We start from the raw sequence: 14459 nt of genomic DNA, 5'->3' as shown, positions 1-14459 counted from the left end.
TTCAGGGTGGGAGGAGCAATGGCTCCATTTCGCACGTTCTTGATAAATTCATTCCCCCCATAGACAGTAATCTGGGCCGCGGATGAAGTGTTCGCACAGGTTTAACGTATCTTCACGCTTCACAGCCAGGACACAAGTGTTGCAGTCAGTCGGCGGCCGCCACTCATGTCCTTGTCACGCCGCTGTGTGTTTTGCAGTCACCCTTGATATCTGCATCTTAAGACATGAAGCAAGTGTCGGAGACCATTGACTCCATCAGGTTTCCAAATATTCGAACAGCGGGAAACCATTTGTTGCCAAGAGACCAGAACCAAAGGCTACAATGGGACGAAGGAAAGAACGAAGGCGAGATCCGGGGTCACTGCAGGCGGCGCCGCATCACGACATGAACTCACGGTCCCGGACAAATCACCGTACAATACCCTGGCTGCTGGTGGCGCGAGGTTGGTGGTGATGGAGGGCCCATTCACACTTGGGTATCTTCTGTCCATAGTCATTCCATTTTTTCTACGGATTGGTGTATTCAGATGGACGATTTTTCCGCAGATGGTCGGGGGGGGGGGCGTGTTACAGATTTTTTTGGGACCCCCTACATTTAGCCTCTGCCTAATCTTTTAAGATTATAGCAATGCCCCCGTCCTGCTAGTGTTGAAAGACCCAACGATGCAGAGAGAAGTTGTGGAAGCCCCCCATGCTGAACTTTTGCATCCTGGCCCACGAGCTTTTAGCTGCACCTCCGATTGGAACCACAGGCATGTGTGTGAAAAACACCGTAAATCTGATGCAAATTGCACATCTCTTACCGCGAGGGACCGAGATCCAAGACAAAATAAAGGAAAAGCTGTCAGACACGTGAGACCGGTCCCAAAATGACAGTGTGCGCACACTAGGGACATTCGACAGACTTTATGGACCATGATAGACAGACTTGACTAGCTGTTATGGGTTGATATGTAATATTAAAGATGGGTAGTGGTTATGCGGGGGTTAATGATGGCCATGTACCAGGATGGCAGGGCACTCCACAGGGGCGCTATGCGCATAGAGAAGTTCTGTGATGTACCGGCTGTATTGTTCGCACCTACGGTGTATTGAGGTCGTGATACTGGCGTGTGCCGGGAACCTCCGCAAATAAAGTATACAAACGGATGGTTAAATGAGAGATGGAAGGACCTTGAGGGGCCGAGACGTGATGTCATCGGAAAGTATTATGGTTCAATAAAGATTATTTTTGCAAAAAATTTCTGTCCTCTGTCTGCTGCGCCACCTCTTGTTGCACCAGCAGCTGCGACCCCTGCACAGGGGGAGACGTCAGCGGCCGCACCGGTCCTCATGTTATTAATCACGTCTGGTCCATCCTCCATTGACATCAATGTAAAAAATCCAGCAAATCTGATAATCCAGAGAGTCTGATAATCCAATGCTGCATTCACACATTGCAGTCGTATTGTTGCGATTTTGTGAAAATCGTGTGCGGTAATTTTTTTTTTACCTTTTTGAACTCGCTTTGGGTTTCGCTCCAAAATCTGCAGGTCTGAATCAGCCGTCCCGCAGCAGGTCACGTTAGTCGGGTTTTCCTCCTGAAGTTCTCTGCCCTTCGATCTCAATACTTTTCTACGAATGTCTGATAGTCCAGAATATTTGACAATCTAACAGTTGTCCGGTTCCATCCGCATATACCGTATATACTACATATGACATGGGTGTCCTGGGCCGGATTCCGGAGATGTCTATCTGCCGCTTAGATATCTGCTGACTCGGGGACGGTGTTATAAATAGCCTCATATCCGTCACCAGTTGTTACCCGGAGTCGCCACGTTTTGTATTTTTACCCCGCACTCGTCTTGTCTGATACCAATTAATCCCCGTTTATTTCTCCTTAATCCTTGCATAGTTTAACCCTTGAAGACAAGGAATTTCTTCCTGCACTAAATTTACCACCGTTGGGAGTAAACGACGTCGTAGAACACGCCTTGTCAAAAACACTCCGAACGCCAGAAGAAGTTGGCGTTTTGCTACAAAACCCGTCCTGCGGTTCCATCTCAGGCAGATCTGTAAATGATGAGAGTTGTGGTGATTAGATGGACGGTCTTGTCCCCTGAGGCCCCAGAAGTGGTTCCCCCCTTGGACTATAAGAGGCTCTCGGAGGCTCCTTGTGTGTAGTGACCTCTTCTTCCGCTTGTGTGAAGCTTGTTGGCCACTAGACGCCTCTACGATGCAGAGAAGAGATTTCACCCCGGTACCAGAGTCTGAGAGGGCCGCATTATTGGGGTGTGAGAAGCTGGATGGTCGTATCCATGAATTGTCCCTCAACAGGCCGTTCTGACCAGACTGTTAGGTGTTGGGACCAGTGGATGTGTGAGGACACACAAGGTGACCGGGCCCAGGATGCCCCCGACAGACCACCAGTAGAGAGGAGCGTCTGACCAGACTGTTAGGAGGTGTTGACACCAGTGAATAGGGGCACACAAGGTGACCGGGCTCAGGATGCCCCCTACAGACCACCAGTAAAGAGGAGCATCTGACCAGACTGTTAGGAGGTATTGGGACCAGTGGATGTGTGAGGGCACACAAGGTGACCGTGCTCAGGACCCCCGACAGACCACCAGTGGAGAGCAGCGTCTGACTAGACTGTTAGGAGGTGTTGGGGCCAGTGGTTGTGTGAGGGCACACAAGGTGACCGAGATCAGGATGCCCCCTACAGACCACCAGTAGAGAGGAGCGTCTGACCAGACTGTTAGGAGGTGTTGGGACCAGTGGATGTGTGAGGGCACACAAGGTGACCGGGCTCAGGACGCCCACTACAGACCACCAGTAGAGAGGAGCGTTTGACCAGACTGTTAGGGGGTGTTGGGACCAGTGGATGGGGGCTCACAAGGTGACCGGGCTCAGGATGCCCCCTACAGACCACCAGTAGAGAGGAGCGTCTGACCAGACTGTTAGGGGGTGTTGGGACCAGTGGATGTGTGAGGGCACACAAGGTGACCGGGCTCAGGATGCCCCCTACAGACCACCAGTAGAGAGGAGCGTCTGACCAGACTGTTAGGAGGTGTTGGGACCAGTGGATGGGGGCTCACAAGGTGACCGGGCTCAGGATGCCCCCTACAGACCACCAGTAGAGAGGAGCGTCTGACCAGACTGTTAGGGGGTGTTGGGACCAGTGGATGTGTGAGGGCACACAAGGTGACCGGGTTCAGGACGCCCCCTACAGACCACCAGTAGAGAGGAGCGTCTGACCAGACTGTTAGGAGGTGTTGGGACCAGTGGATGTGTGAGGGCACACAAGGTGACCGGGTTCAGGATGCCCCCTACAGACCACCAGTAGAGAGGAGCGTTTAATCATCTGACAAGTACCAGCAGCTCTGTTTAAGGGCTCCTGCACACTTGCATTTTTTTTGCGCATTTTTTTCACGCAATTGTCAATGGGACTTTCTAATGTTAAAAACACATCGCAATTTGGTGCTTTGCAATTTTTGTGCGATGCGTTTTGTGACAATCGCGTTAAAAAAATGTGCAAGAAAACGCAAGTGTGCAGAAGCGATAATTGTCTGCCATCCAGAGACAGGGGGCGCCATCGTTACACCCCTGTGTTTCTCGGAACCATTTCCAGGCACTTGGCTGAAAGACATTAGGACTCATGGCCCCCATTACACATACGGCCGTCACCTCCGTTTGCATTGGTGTCGTGAACAATGAAACTAGACGCTGCGGAGGGGAAGCGGGTTGTCTTCAGTGATAATTCCAGGTTTAGTTTGGGCACTGACGCCGGCCGTGTTAATGTCTGGAGACCTCGGGGTGAGCGCCTCAATCCAATCCTGCCTTTGCTGTAGAGCGGCACACTGCCCCCTGCTGGTGTGATGGTCTGGGGGGTCATCACATACGACAGTCGGTCCCCCCTAGTAGTGGTACGGGGGACAATGACAGCTCAGTGATATGTTCAGGACATCCTGCAGCCACATGTGTTCCTCTCATGGCGGCTTCCAGCAGGATAATGCCCGGCTGCACACACAAGGGGGTCCCAGGAGCCCCCACAACATTATCACACTTCCATTGCCGCCCAGTCACCACATCCATTCTTGGACTTGTGGACCAAAAAAGCCCCCAAACTTTTGAAAAGTTCGCTTCTTTCTACTCCCAGTATTTGAATGTCTAGATGGGGAACATTTCGTAACTTCACCTCCGAACTACCGAAAAATGCCCACAAAAGCTCCCAGGAATGCCCACTGTGGGGTCTACTGCCACAAACCCCTCTTTAAGGGGCAGTCCTTTAAAAATCCAGATATTTAGGAGGTAAAGGTCTGTTCACATCACATGTTATGATACAAGATGAGTTATGGCTGCATCCTGTAAAATGCTGGAGGAAAACCGAAGGACCCGATTATAGTGAACAGGGTGCGTGGAAGAACCTGCGCAAAACTCATGGGACCTGTGAAGCCGAACTTTTTCTTCCAATAAAATGCTGAAACTCCGGGTAGCTGAATGGACCGCATTATAGCCAACTGGGTCCATTCGGCGCTGTTCGGTTCTGTCATAAGACGTATCCATTTGGCGAGGAGATTCTCCTTTCCTGCTTCCCAAATGGAGCAGGAAAACTGAACCGGATACAGATGTGAAAGCAGCCTAAATAAATCCTCAGTCTTCTGTTTCTACACATATCTGGTCCAGGAAAAGGGATACAAATTGATACATTCTTGTTGCAACATTGTAACAACTTGGCCACGCCCCCTTCTCTGGGTGAACAAGAAACTTTCTGCCAGTTTTTTTTGTCACAGATTGATACATGAGGACCATCTCATTCACACAAAGCCTGCGGTGCCCACTGAGTAATGAGCCCCGAGCCGGCAGTGATATGAGGGGCATTGCTGGGGCAGCCTGAGAACACTGGATGGGGCAAGAATCACTGCAAACCCCCCCAGAAATCTGACACTTTTATCTCATCTGAATGATGGCCAGTTCACAGAACTCACATAAAGGCAGAGAGACAAGATTTACATTCTGTGTCCCCCCACCATGTCCAGCCGCACAATGAGAGGCGCCCAGAGACATCGGAGAGCCAAATTGTTTGAGGGTCTCATAGTGATAATCGTCTGGCGATGGCGAATCCCTCCTTTGAGTCTTACAAGGGAGCTCATTCTTCAGGGGGACATCAAATTTACATATAAAAAAGCGAAGATAAATTCTAGAAGAGCCTTGCCATTTACCGGTAATGATGGCACCACCAATGAGAAATTACCGATACAGCCAAAACAATTCACAGTGATAACTGGGAGTCAATGTGTCATTATCCTGTCCCACAAGTGTCAGCGTGTCATTATCCTGTCCCCCAAGTGTCAGCCAGTCATTATCCTGTACCCCAAGTATCAGCGTGTCATTATCCTGTACCCCAAGTGTCAGCGTGTCATTATCCTGTCCCCCAAGTGTCAGCGTGTCATTATCCTGTCCCCCAAGTGTCGGAGTGTCATTATCCTGTCCCACAAGTGTCAGCGTGTCATTATCCTGCCCCCCAAGTGTCAGCGTGTCATTATCCCGCCCCCCAAGTGTCAGCGCGTCATTATCCCGCCCCCCAAGTGTCAGCGCGTCATTATCCCGCCCCCCAAGTGTCAGCGCGTCATTATCCCGTCCCCCAAGTGTCAGCGCGTCATTATCCCGTCCCCCAAGTGTCAGCGTGTCATTATCCCGTCCCCCAAGTGTCAGCGTGTCATTATCCTGTCCCCCAAGTGTCAGCGTGTCATTATCCTGTCCCCCAAGTGTCAGTGTGTCATTATCCTGTCCCCCGAGTGTCAGCATTACATTATCCCGTCCCCCAAGTGTCATCGTGTCATTATCCCGTCCCCCAAGTAGCAGCGTGGCATTATCCTGTCCCCCAAGTGTCAGTGTGTCATTATCCTGTCCCCCAAGTATCAGCGTGTCATTATCCTGTCCCCCAAGTGTCAGTGTGTCATTATCCTGTACCCCAAGTGTCAGCATTACATTATCCTGTCCCCCAAGGGTCAGCGTGTCATTATCCTGTCCCCCAAGTGTCAGTGTATGTTATCATGACTGGGACCCAGAAGGTTCATTATACCAGTACAGCTGTGAATTATAATATTTTCACCATTCTCCCCCTCCGCCCCCTGCCACACACACACATTAGTGACATAAATGGACCAATTATAATTTTTGCTCATGAATCATTGCTCCGCACCAGTCACCCACAGCCGCAGCACAAAGGAGAATTCATTGCTGCCTTCTCTGCTCAGAAACGAATCCAACATCTCCCACATAAACCGCGATCCCCAGCTATAGTGATGGGTTGCTATATACCCACTGCAACTAGTCACCGACTAACCAGCGCTGGCTGGCATTATATCCACCTGGTCAAACATCCCCACAGTGCAGCTCTTAGCAGACAAGCTGCATTATTATAAACTGTACTGCTATAAACTGCATTCTAAGCTCTAAGCTGTGCAGTTTATAATAAGAGGCAGTTTATAACAGAGCAGCTTATTATAATGTAGCATCTAAGGCCTCCTCTCCACGGGCGATTGTGCATTGCGTTGGCTGCGGGTAACTCAATGCACGCTTTCCATAGCATTGCTATCGAAAGCGCAGCCTCCTGTCCACGAGCGGAGAATAACAGCGATTCTCCGCCTTGCCCGTGGACAGGGAGCCTAACAGTTCACTTTATAAGAGTGAGTGGAGTCATCATTTAAAGGGGTTATCCCAAAATCTAAGGTTCTCTCCTATCCACAGGATAGGGAAATACTTTATGATGGGTTGGGGTCTCACTGCTGAGAGCCCCACCAATCCAGAGAATGGGCTTCCTATGTTCCTCCTCCTCCTCAGTGCACAACACCCCCCTCCTCCACCTTGAGGAAGAGATTGAATGCAGTTGCAGTCGTGCATGTGCGGTGCAGCTCCATTCACTTTCAATGGGATTGCCTGAGGTAGTTGAGTACAAGCACTCGGCAATTTATGTCAGCCCCAGTTAAAGGAGTAGAGCGTCAGCCACGCTTGTGCAGCCATCACTAGCTCCATTTAGTCAGAGATCCCTGCAGGTGGGAAAAGCAACCCCACACTGATGAGCAGAGGGGACACGGGAACCCCTTTCTCAGCAGTGAGACCCCCCAACAATAATAAAGTTATCCCCTTTCCTGCTTACATGCCATTTTACTGTACCAGTGATAAACTTCCTCTCCCCTAGTAATACACTTCCACTACACTGATGCACGTTCCTTATACATTAGTATTACACATCCTCTACAGTAATGACATCTTCTTTATCCTAGTAATACACTTCTTCTACACTGGTAATACATTGTCTCAACATTACTGATACATTTCCTCTATACTAGTGATTCATTTCCCCTAAAATAGTGATACACTTCCTCTACAGTAATTTCATATTTCCACTACATTATTGATACACTTCTTCTATACTAGTTATACATTACACTAATGGTATGCATCTTCTGCACTAATCATACACTTCTAGTACAGTAGTGATGCACTTCCTCTACACTGGTGACACATTTCCTGTACAGTAGAAGCACATTTCCTTTACACTAGTAATACACTTTCTCTACACTAGTGACATAGTTTTCTACACTAGTAATATACTTCCTCTTCAGCAATGACACAATTCCTCTACACTAGTGATACACTTCCTCTACACTGGTGCAGATTCCCTCTACACTAGTGAAACACATCTTCTATACTAGTGATGCTCCCCCTATATACTAGTGAAACACTTCTTCTACACACTTCCGTTACACTTCCTAACACTAAAAAGGCACTTCCTCTACTCTAGTAAACCACATTTTCTACAGTAGCGACACGTTTCCTCTACACTAGTGGTACCCTTCTTCACACTTGTCATGCACTTCCACTACAGTAGTGATGCTCTTCCTCGACACTAGAGATGCATTTCTTCTATACTAGTGATACATTTCCCCCTACATTAGTGATACACTTCCGCTACAGTAATTACATATTTCCAATACATTAGTGATACACTTCCTCTACAGTAATTACATATTTCCAATACATTAGTACTTCCAGTACACTTCCTCTACACAAGTAATACAGGTTCTCCCATCTAGTGACACATTTCTTCTATAATAGTGATGCACTTCCTCTACACCAGTGACACATTTCCTTTCCACTTATGGTACATATCTGCTACACTAATCATACACTTCTAGTTCAGTAGTGATGCTGCCCCTCTATACTGGGCACATTTTCTCTATACTGGCCATGCACATCCTCTACATTAAGGTTCTTACACACTTGCGTTTTTCTTGCATGTTTTTTTCACGTGATTTCACTGCGTTTTTTTTTCACGCGAACGTCAATGGGACTTCCTAATGTTAAAAACGCATCAGACAAAAACTTGCGATGAATTTTTAACACTAGAAAGTCCCATTGACATTCACGAGAAAAAAGCGCAGTGATATCGCGTGACAAAAACGCGCAAGAGAAATGCAAGTGTGCAAGAGCCCGAAGTGACACACTTCTGTTACACCAGTGATAGAGGCACATTTCCTTTCCACTACCGTGTTTCCCCGAAAATAAGACAGCGTCTAATATTAATTTTTGTTCAAAAAGGGTTAACTTTTTTACATGTATAGCTGTCTGGACACGATTTAAATTGACTTTTTAAATGAACTGTTAGCAGGGCTTAATTTTGGAGTAGGGCTTATATTTCAAGCATCCTCAAAAAGCCTGAAAAATCATTTTGCATCCTCAAAAATTCTGGAAAATCATGATATGTCTTATTTTCAGGGTATGTCTTATTTTCAGAGAAACAGGGTAGTAATACACTTTCTCTACACTAGTGACACTTTATTTCTACACTAGTAATATGCTTTCTCTTAAACAATGACACATTTCCTCTACACTAGTGAAACACATCTTCTATACTAGTGATTCTCCCCCTATATACTAGTGAAACATTTCCTCTACACTAGTGATACACTTCTACACTACTTGTACACCACTTTTCACTGGTGCACACCCCCTCACACATCCTCTACAGTAGCGACACGTTTCCTCTACACTAGTGATACACTTCTACACTAATTGTACATCGCCTTTCACTGGTGCACACCTCCTCACACATCCTCTACAGTAGCGACACGTTTCCTCTACACTGGTGGTACCCTTCTTTACACTTGTCATGCACTTCCACTACAGTAGTGATGCTCTTCCTCGACACTAGAGATACATTTCTTCTACACCAGTGATACGCAGGTCTCTTACCTCTTCTATCAGCAGCAGTGAATACACTGGGTACAGAGCCATGGCCTTATATCCAGAGCAAGCCCCCTACAGATGGGATAAGCGCTGGATATTCCTGAAATCCATGAGAATGTTGAATGGAATCTGAGCGTGATGTGGGAAATCCTACAGGCGAGGACGGCCCAGATGCCGGGTCTATGTTAAGCCAGAGCCCTGGTCCCCGGAGAAGTGGGAGACTTTATTATTGGCAACAATTCCTCATTGAAGAACGCAAATGATTTCCTGACTGGAGATTCTGAAACATGCGAGAGGTTTGTGTACTGCAGAAGATCTCCACAGAAACTTGGCCCAGCGGCCGGGGCAGCTCAGTGCCAGCTCTTCATTATGAAAGACAGGCTGTGCAACTCTACCCGCTTATGTCAACAATGGCCCCGGCCACTCGCTGGAAAAAGACTGGCACTCATCAAAGAAGCTGCTCGTTATATGAAAGAGATACTTAAAGGTGCAGGGAGCGAGACTGAGGAAACAGCAAGTGTGTCTTGCAGTCCAGAGGGGCAGCTACATTGTGACTAGCACTTCTTCAGGCAGCTGCGACAGCTGCAGCGATGGCGCAAATTCTAGATATGCAACAATGTATCAAGTGCGTGTAGAGGGGGAGCAATGCTCCGCTCTCCTCTCTGCAGAGAATCGGCCTACAGCCGCTCTGACATGTGGCCCAAGAGCCACGTGGTTAGCCTCATTCTTGCCTGGGACCCGGCAGGGCTGGGAAGAGGTGACAGGTACTTGGGAGAGCCAGGAAAAGCACTGTGGGGAAACTGTGGAAGGGCTCCTTCACCAACTAGTGTCACGGCCAGGGAAGAGAAGGAGTTGGAAGGCGCAGGAAGCGCCACATATAAGAAGGCTTCATCTGTCACCACTGTGCCATCACACATACAATTCACTCGCTTCATGTTTGTATAGTTGGCATGATGGCACTAGCAGTGGTAAGCGTAGCCTTAGCAGTTGAACCCCATAAACTAAGCCTGTATATTATCAGGTTGCTAGAGGACGGACAATATTAAAGCAGGCGATATATAGAAGGGGAGTGTTGTGATTTCAGGCACTAGGGTGGAGCCTCAGGTGTAGCAGCCACAGGTCTGGAGAGTAGTCAGGGAAGAGCCAAGAGTCAGCAACAGGAGGTATCAGTATGCAGAACAGATGGATGAGGTGGGCAACGTAGTCGAAAGGGAAGCCAGAAGTCAGTAACAGGAGGTGTTGCAAATAACGGCAGAGGAACAGGCAAGTGGCGCTTAATCAAATGGTGCTGTTGAGACGAATAATCACGTGCTGAGGGAGTGGCAGGGCCAGGCTTTTACAAGAAGTGCAATCAAGACAGAGGTAGGAATGAGGATCAGGAAACACAGCTGAGAGTCATACAAGGGAACTGTCCACCAGCTGGATAGCTCAGTAGACAGAGCTACTGACTAGAGCACAGGAGGTCCCTGGTTCAATGCTGAAATGTGTCCAGAGAAGGTACCCAACGTCCTAGCAATTACAGAAAACAGATTCAGCTCTTCTACATCCGTACAAGTCTATATATGGAGAAAGATGGGTCAGCGATCAGTACTGTTGCTTTGAAGCACAAATCTAACTATGAAGATTGTATATTCTCCCTCTGTTTGCATTGGTTTCCTCCCATACAATCTATGTACAACGCTACAGTATATACATATACCTCTCTCTCTTCCCTGTCTTGCTCTCTTTTCTGTTTCTCTCTTCTTTTCTCTGTCTCCCGCTCTCTTTACCTCTCCATCTAGCTCCCCCTCTCTTCTCTCTTTATCTCCCTGTCGCTATCTCCCTCTCTTTATCTCCTCCATCACTCTTTTCCTTTGCCGCTCTCTATCCCCCACCCCACTTCTCTCTTCTCTCTCTCCCCAGCTTTGTCTCTCTCTTTCTGTCTCTCTTCCTCCCCTCTCTCGCTCCCCTTCTCCCCCTCTTTGTCTCTCTTACTCCCTCTCTCCCTCACTCTGTCTCTTTGTCTCTCCTGCTCCCCTGCCCTCTTTCTCTTCCCCCCCCCTCTCTCTTTGTCTTTCGTACTTCCTACCTTTTCTTCTCTCTCTACCCCCTCTCTTGTTCCCTAGCTCTCTTTCCCTCCCCTCTCTCTCCCCCTCTCTTGTTCCCTAGCTCTCTTTCCCTCCCCTCTCTCTCCCCCTCTCTTGTTCCCTAGCTCTCTTTCTCTCCCCTGTATCTCCCTCGTTGTACCCCCCATCATCAGTGCAGCCCCCCCGGTCACTTTCTGCAGTGGCAGCACATAGTTGCTGCCCCGGATTACTGCTGCTGTGTAGGCAGATCCAGCACTGCGGCCCACATACTCTTCACTATTGTTCCCAGAGCTAGCCACAAGTCAGTCCATCTGTCTGATATAGCAGTCACTACCAAAGGGGGCAAATCGGTTGTGGCCGAGGTTCCCTGTGCCTCGTGTCTCAGTGATGTCACCAGTATAAGCAGGGGCCGGCTAATCAGGAGCTATAAGAGAAGCTGAGCACTGAGGGGCCCAGAGTCTGATGCGGGGCCAGTAGAATGGATTACTGTCTGTTGCAATGATTCTCCTTGTTTGATGGTGGAGTTAATCCTCCTCCACCTCTGAGTACAGACGTCAAGACTGCGCAGATTAACCAATCGGATTGCAGCGCTCATTTTTCTATGTCATTGTTACTTCAATAAGTCAGTTTACGATAACCAAGTCTGTTACACAACCGCAGCCAGGATCTCGATGGAGAGCCACAAAGGGGGAAAATGGCGCACACAGAGGCAGAAGGGTTACAATGTACAGCCTGTACAGAAGAGAACAGCAATACACAAACCGGTCGCACTGGAATAATCATGGGGCTGTCGACCTTCATGATGTCACAGACGAAGGGTTAATGCATGCAATGCCAGCCGTAAGTTATATGGCACCCCGTGCGGAAATTTGTTTTGTCCTTCCCCCCCATCATAACAAAAAAATGTATATATATATATATATTGGCAGTTTGCCTATTTCCTGCTTGTGCAGAAAGCAGCAAAATAGCAGCATACCCACACGAGAAAGCTGAGTGAATACACACAGCACTAGAACCAAGCTCATAACATAAATACAAAACCAGAACCAAGCTCAGTGCATATATACAGCATGAACCAAGCTCAAAGGTCAGTACATAAATATAATACCACAACCAAGCTCATAACATAAATACAGCAGTAGAATCAAATCATAGCATAAATACAGCCCCCAGAGCCAAACTTGTAGCATAAATACAGCACCGAAACCAAGCTCATAAGATTAATATATGCCTAGCGCCAAACTCGTAGAACAAATACAGCACCAGAACCGAACTCATAGAATAGATACAGCAATGGGGCCAAGCTCAGCGCATAAATAAAATACCAGAATTCAATCTCACAACATAAATGCCACGGTTGAATTAAGCGATTGTATTGCAGGGGTGCCAACTGGCTGACAACAGAGGGAACAACAGAGGGAAGGAGACAGAGTCAGGACATTGACTGATGTAGCTCCACAAGATTCTGCTGCACAGAGGAGGATCATCTGGCCAGCCCGACTTAAAGTGGCATTCACCCCAGCCTCCATCCACCTGGAGCCTGCCCTACAAGCTGGTGATCAGCGCCTTCTGCAACTACACGAATCCCATGTAGTCAGGGCTGGCCATGAGTGCACGGTAGTAGGGATGCACAACCACGACAAGACCGACACCGCTATCCCTCTCAGGGACACAGCTGCGTCGCGTGTGCAGCCATCTCATTACTGACGCTCACCTCTAGCCACGGTCTACCAAGGAGCCAATCCCTTTAAGGTGCTCCTATGAATGTGTGCGAGGCAATGGAATATAATGCATGATGTATCATGGTACTGGCATCTTACAGGATGTATTAAGAATGGAAGGCTATGGATGTAGCAGAGCTGGATTTGTCATTTAACTGTCAGTATAGTAGATGCTCCCTGCAGTCCTATGCAATGCCACAGATAACACAGTGATAACTGTCTGAGTACAGATAATGTAGTAGATGTGACCCGCAGTCCCATGTAACACCACAGATAACACAGTGATGACTCTCTAAATACAGATAATGTAGCAGATGTGACCTGCAGTCCTATGTAACATCACGGATCACACTGTGATAACTGTCTGAGTACAGCTAATTTAGTAGCTGCTACCTGCAGTCCTATGTCACACCACAGATAACAGTGATAACTCTCCGACAACAGATAATGCAGTAGATGTGACCTGCAGTCCTATGTAACACGAAAGACGGATAGACAGACAGACAGATAGATAGGGGGTCTCAGTCATTACCTTGCAGCAGTCCTCTCACAGCTCCCAGTATATCCCAGTTTGGGGGCTCCCAGCACTGTACACCCCCATGACTTTCTGCAGTGCTCGCTCCCCAGCCTGTGTCAGTGGGACAGAGAGGGGCTGAGAGCGGAGCCTGTGACACCATCCCCTCCCTGCTGTTCGCACAGCCCCAGCATGCTGAGCATTCCTCAGGCCACATACCCTTCGCCCCCCACACTGGATATAGATCAGAGGGGACCTCATTATCTGCCACATTCCCAGCTTATTGTATCCCCCATACAGGCTGGCTGCTATTATTACACCCTGGCACATGTGTGCGCTGTCACCCTGTCACTGCAATGGGCTGCAGAAACCAGAGTCAAACCATCACCATGGCTTCCATGCCATCTCTCATGTGCTGCTGGCATCCGGCTCTCTAGACTCAGACATCACAATAATGGGAGCTGGAATAACGTATAAGATTTGTCATTCAGGAGTCAAGAAAAGTTGGGTGGAGCTGCTTGGCACTCCAGAAACAGACAGGATAAATAGAGGCTTGGGGCTTAATGTGACATCAGAGGTCAGATCACCCAGCTTTCCCAGAAACAGATACAAGGGACAGCTTGAAAGGAGAAGCAACTCTTGGGCACCATCACCAAGAGGCTGGACAGTACAATGGGGATGTCACCCTGCTGTCCCAGGATCCTGAACAGAAGATAAGAAGAATGCTCATGACTGTAGGAAGAGCTGTGGGAGTTGTATTAGTTGTAGTAGTTACAGCAGCCATAGTGGTTGTCCCATAGCTTTCCAAGAACTCAATGAATAGAATATTCAGAAGACGTCTCAAGGACTTATAAGAGAGCTTCAAACGCACACGGGCTCTTAATCGGCATGGATCTCCCATTCTGGCGAACAGCGTGGTCAGAT

The 14459-nt window shown here is 48.3% G+C and overlaps 1 protein-coding gene across 3 annotated transcripts in view; it reads right to left on the bottom strand.

Annotated features, from left to right (window-relative positions):
* Positions 1 to 14459, bottom strand: part of DAAM2 (dishevelled associated activator of morphogenesis 2) — a 211451-nt gene that overhangs the window by 176095 nt on the left and 20897 nt on the right. The window contains exon 1 of one of the 3 annotated variants that reach the window (XM_066595318.1): positions 13554 to 13652. The exons of the other annotated variants lie outside the window; for them this stretch is intronic. The gene's annotated coding sequence lies outside the window, so the exon portion shown is untranslated. Of the gene's footprint in view, positions 1 to 13553; positions 13653 to 14459 lie in introns of those variants that run through there. 3 annotated transcript variants of the gene reach the window in all.

The sequence above is a fragment of the Eleutherodactylus coqui genome, chromosome 3 (genome assembly GCF_035609145.1).
Source record: "Eleutherodactylus coqui strain aEleCoq1 chromosome 3, aEleCoq1.hap1, whole genome shotgun sequence".
Taxonomy (NCBI): Eukaryota; Metazoa; Chordata; class Amphibia; order Anura; family Eleutherodactylidae; genus Eleutherodactylus; species Eleutherodactylus coqui.
The sequence above is the reverse complement of the archived record's forward strand: the minus strand, read 5'-3'. Positions and strand labels throughout refer to the sequence as shown.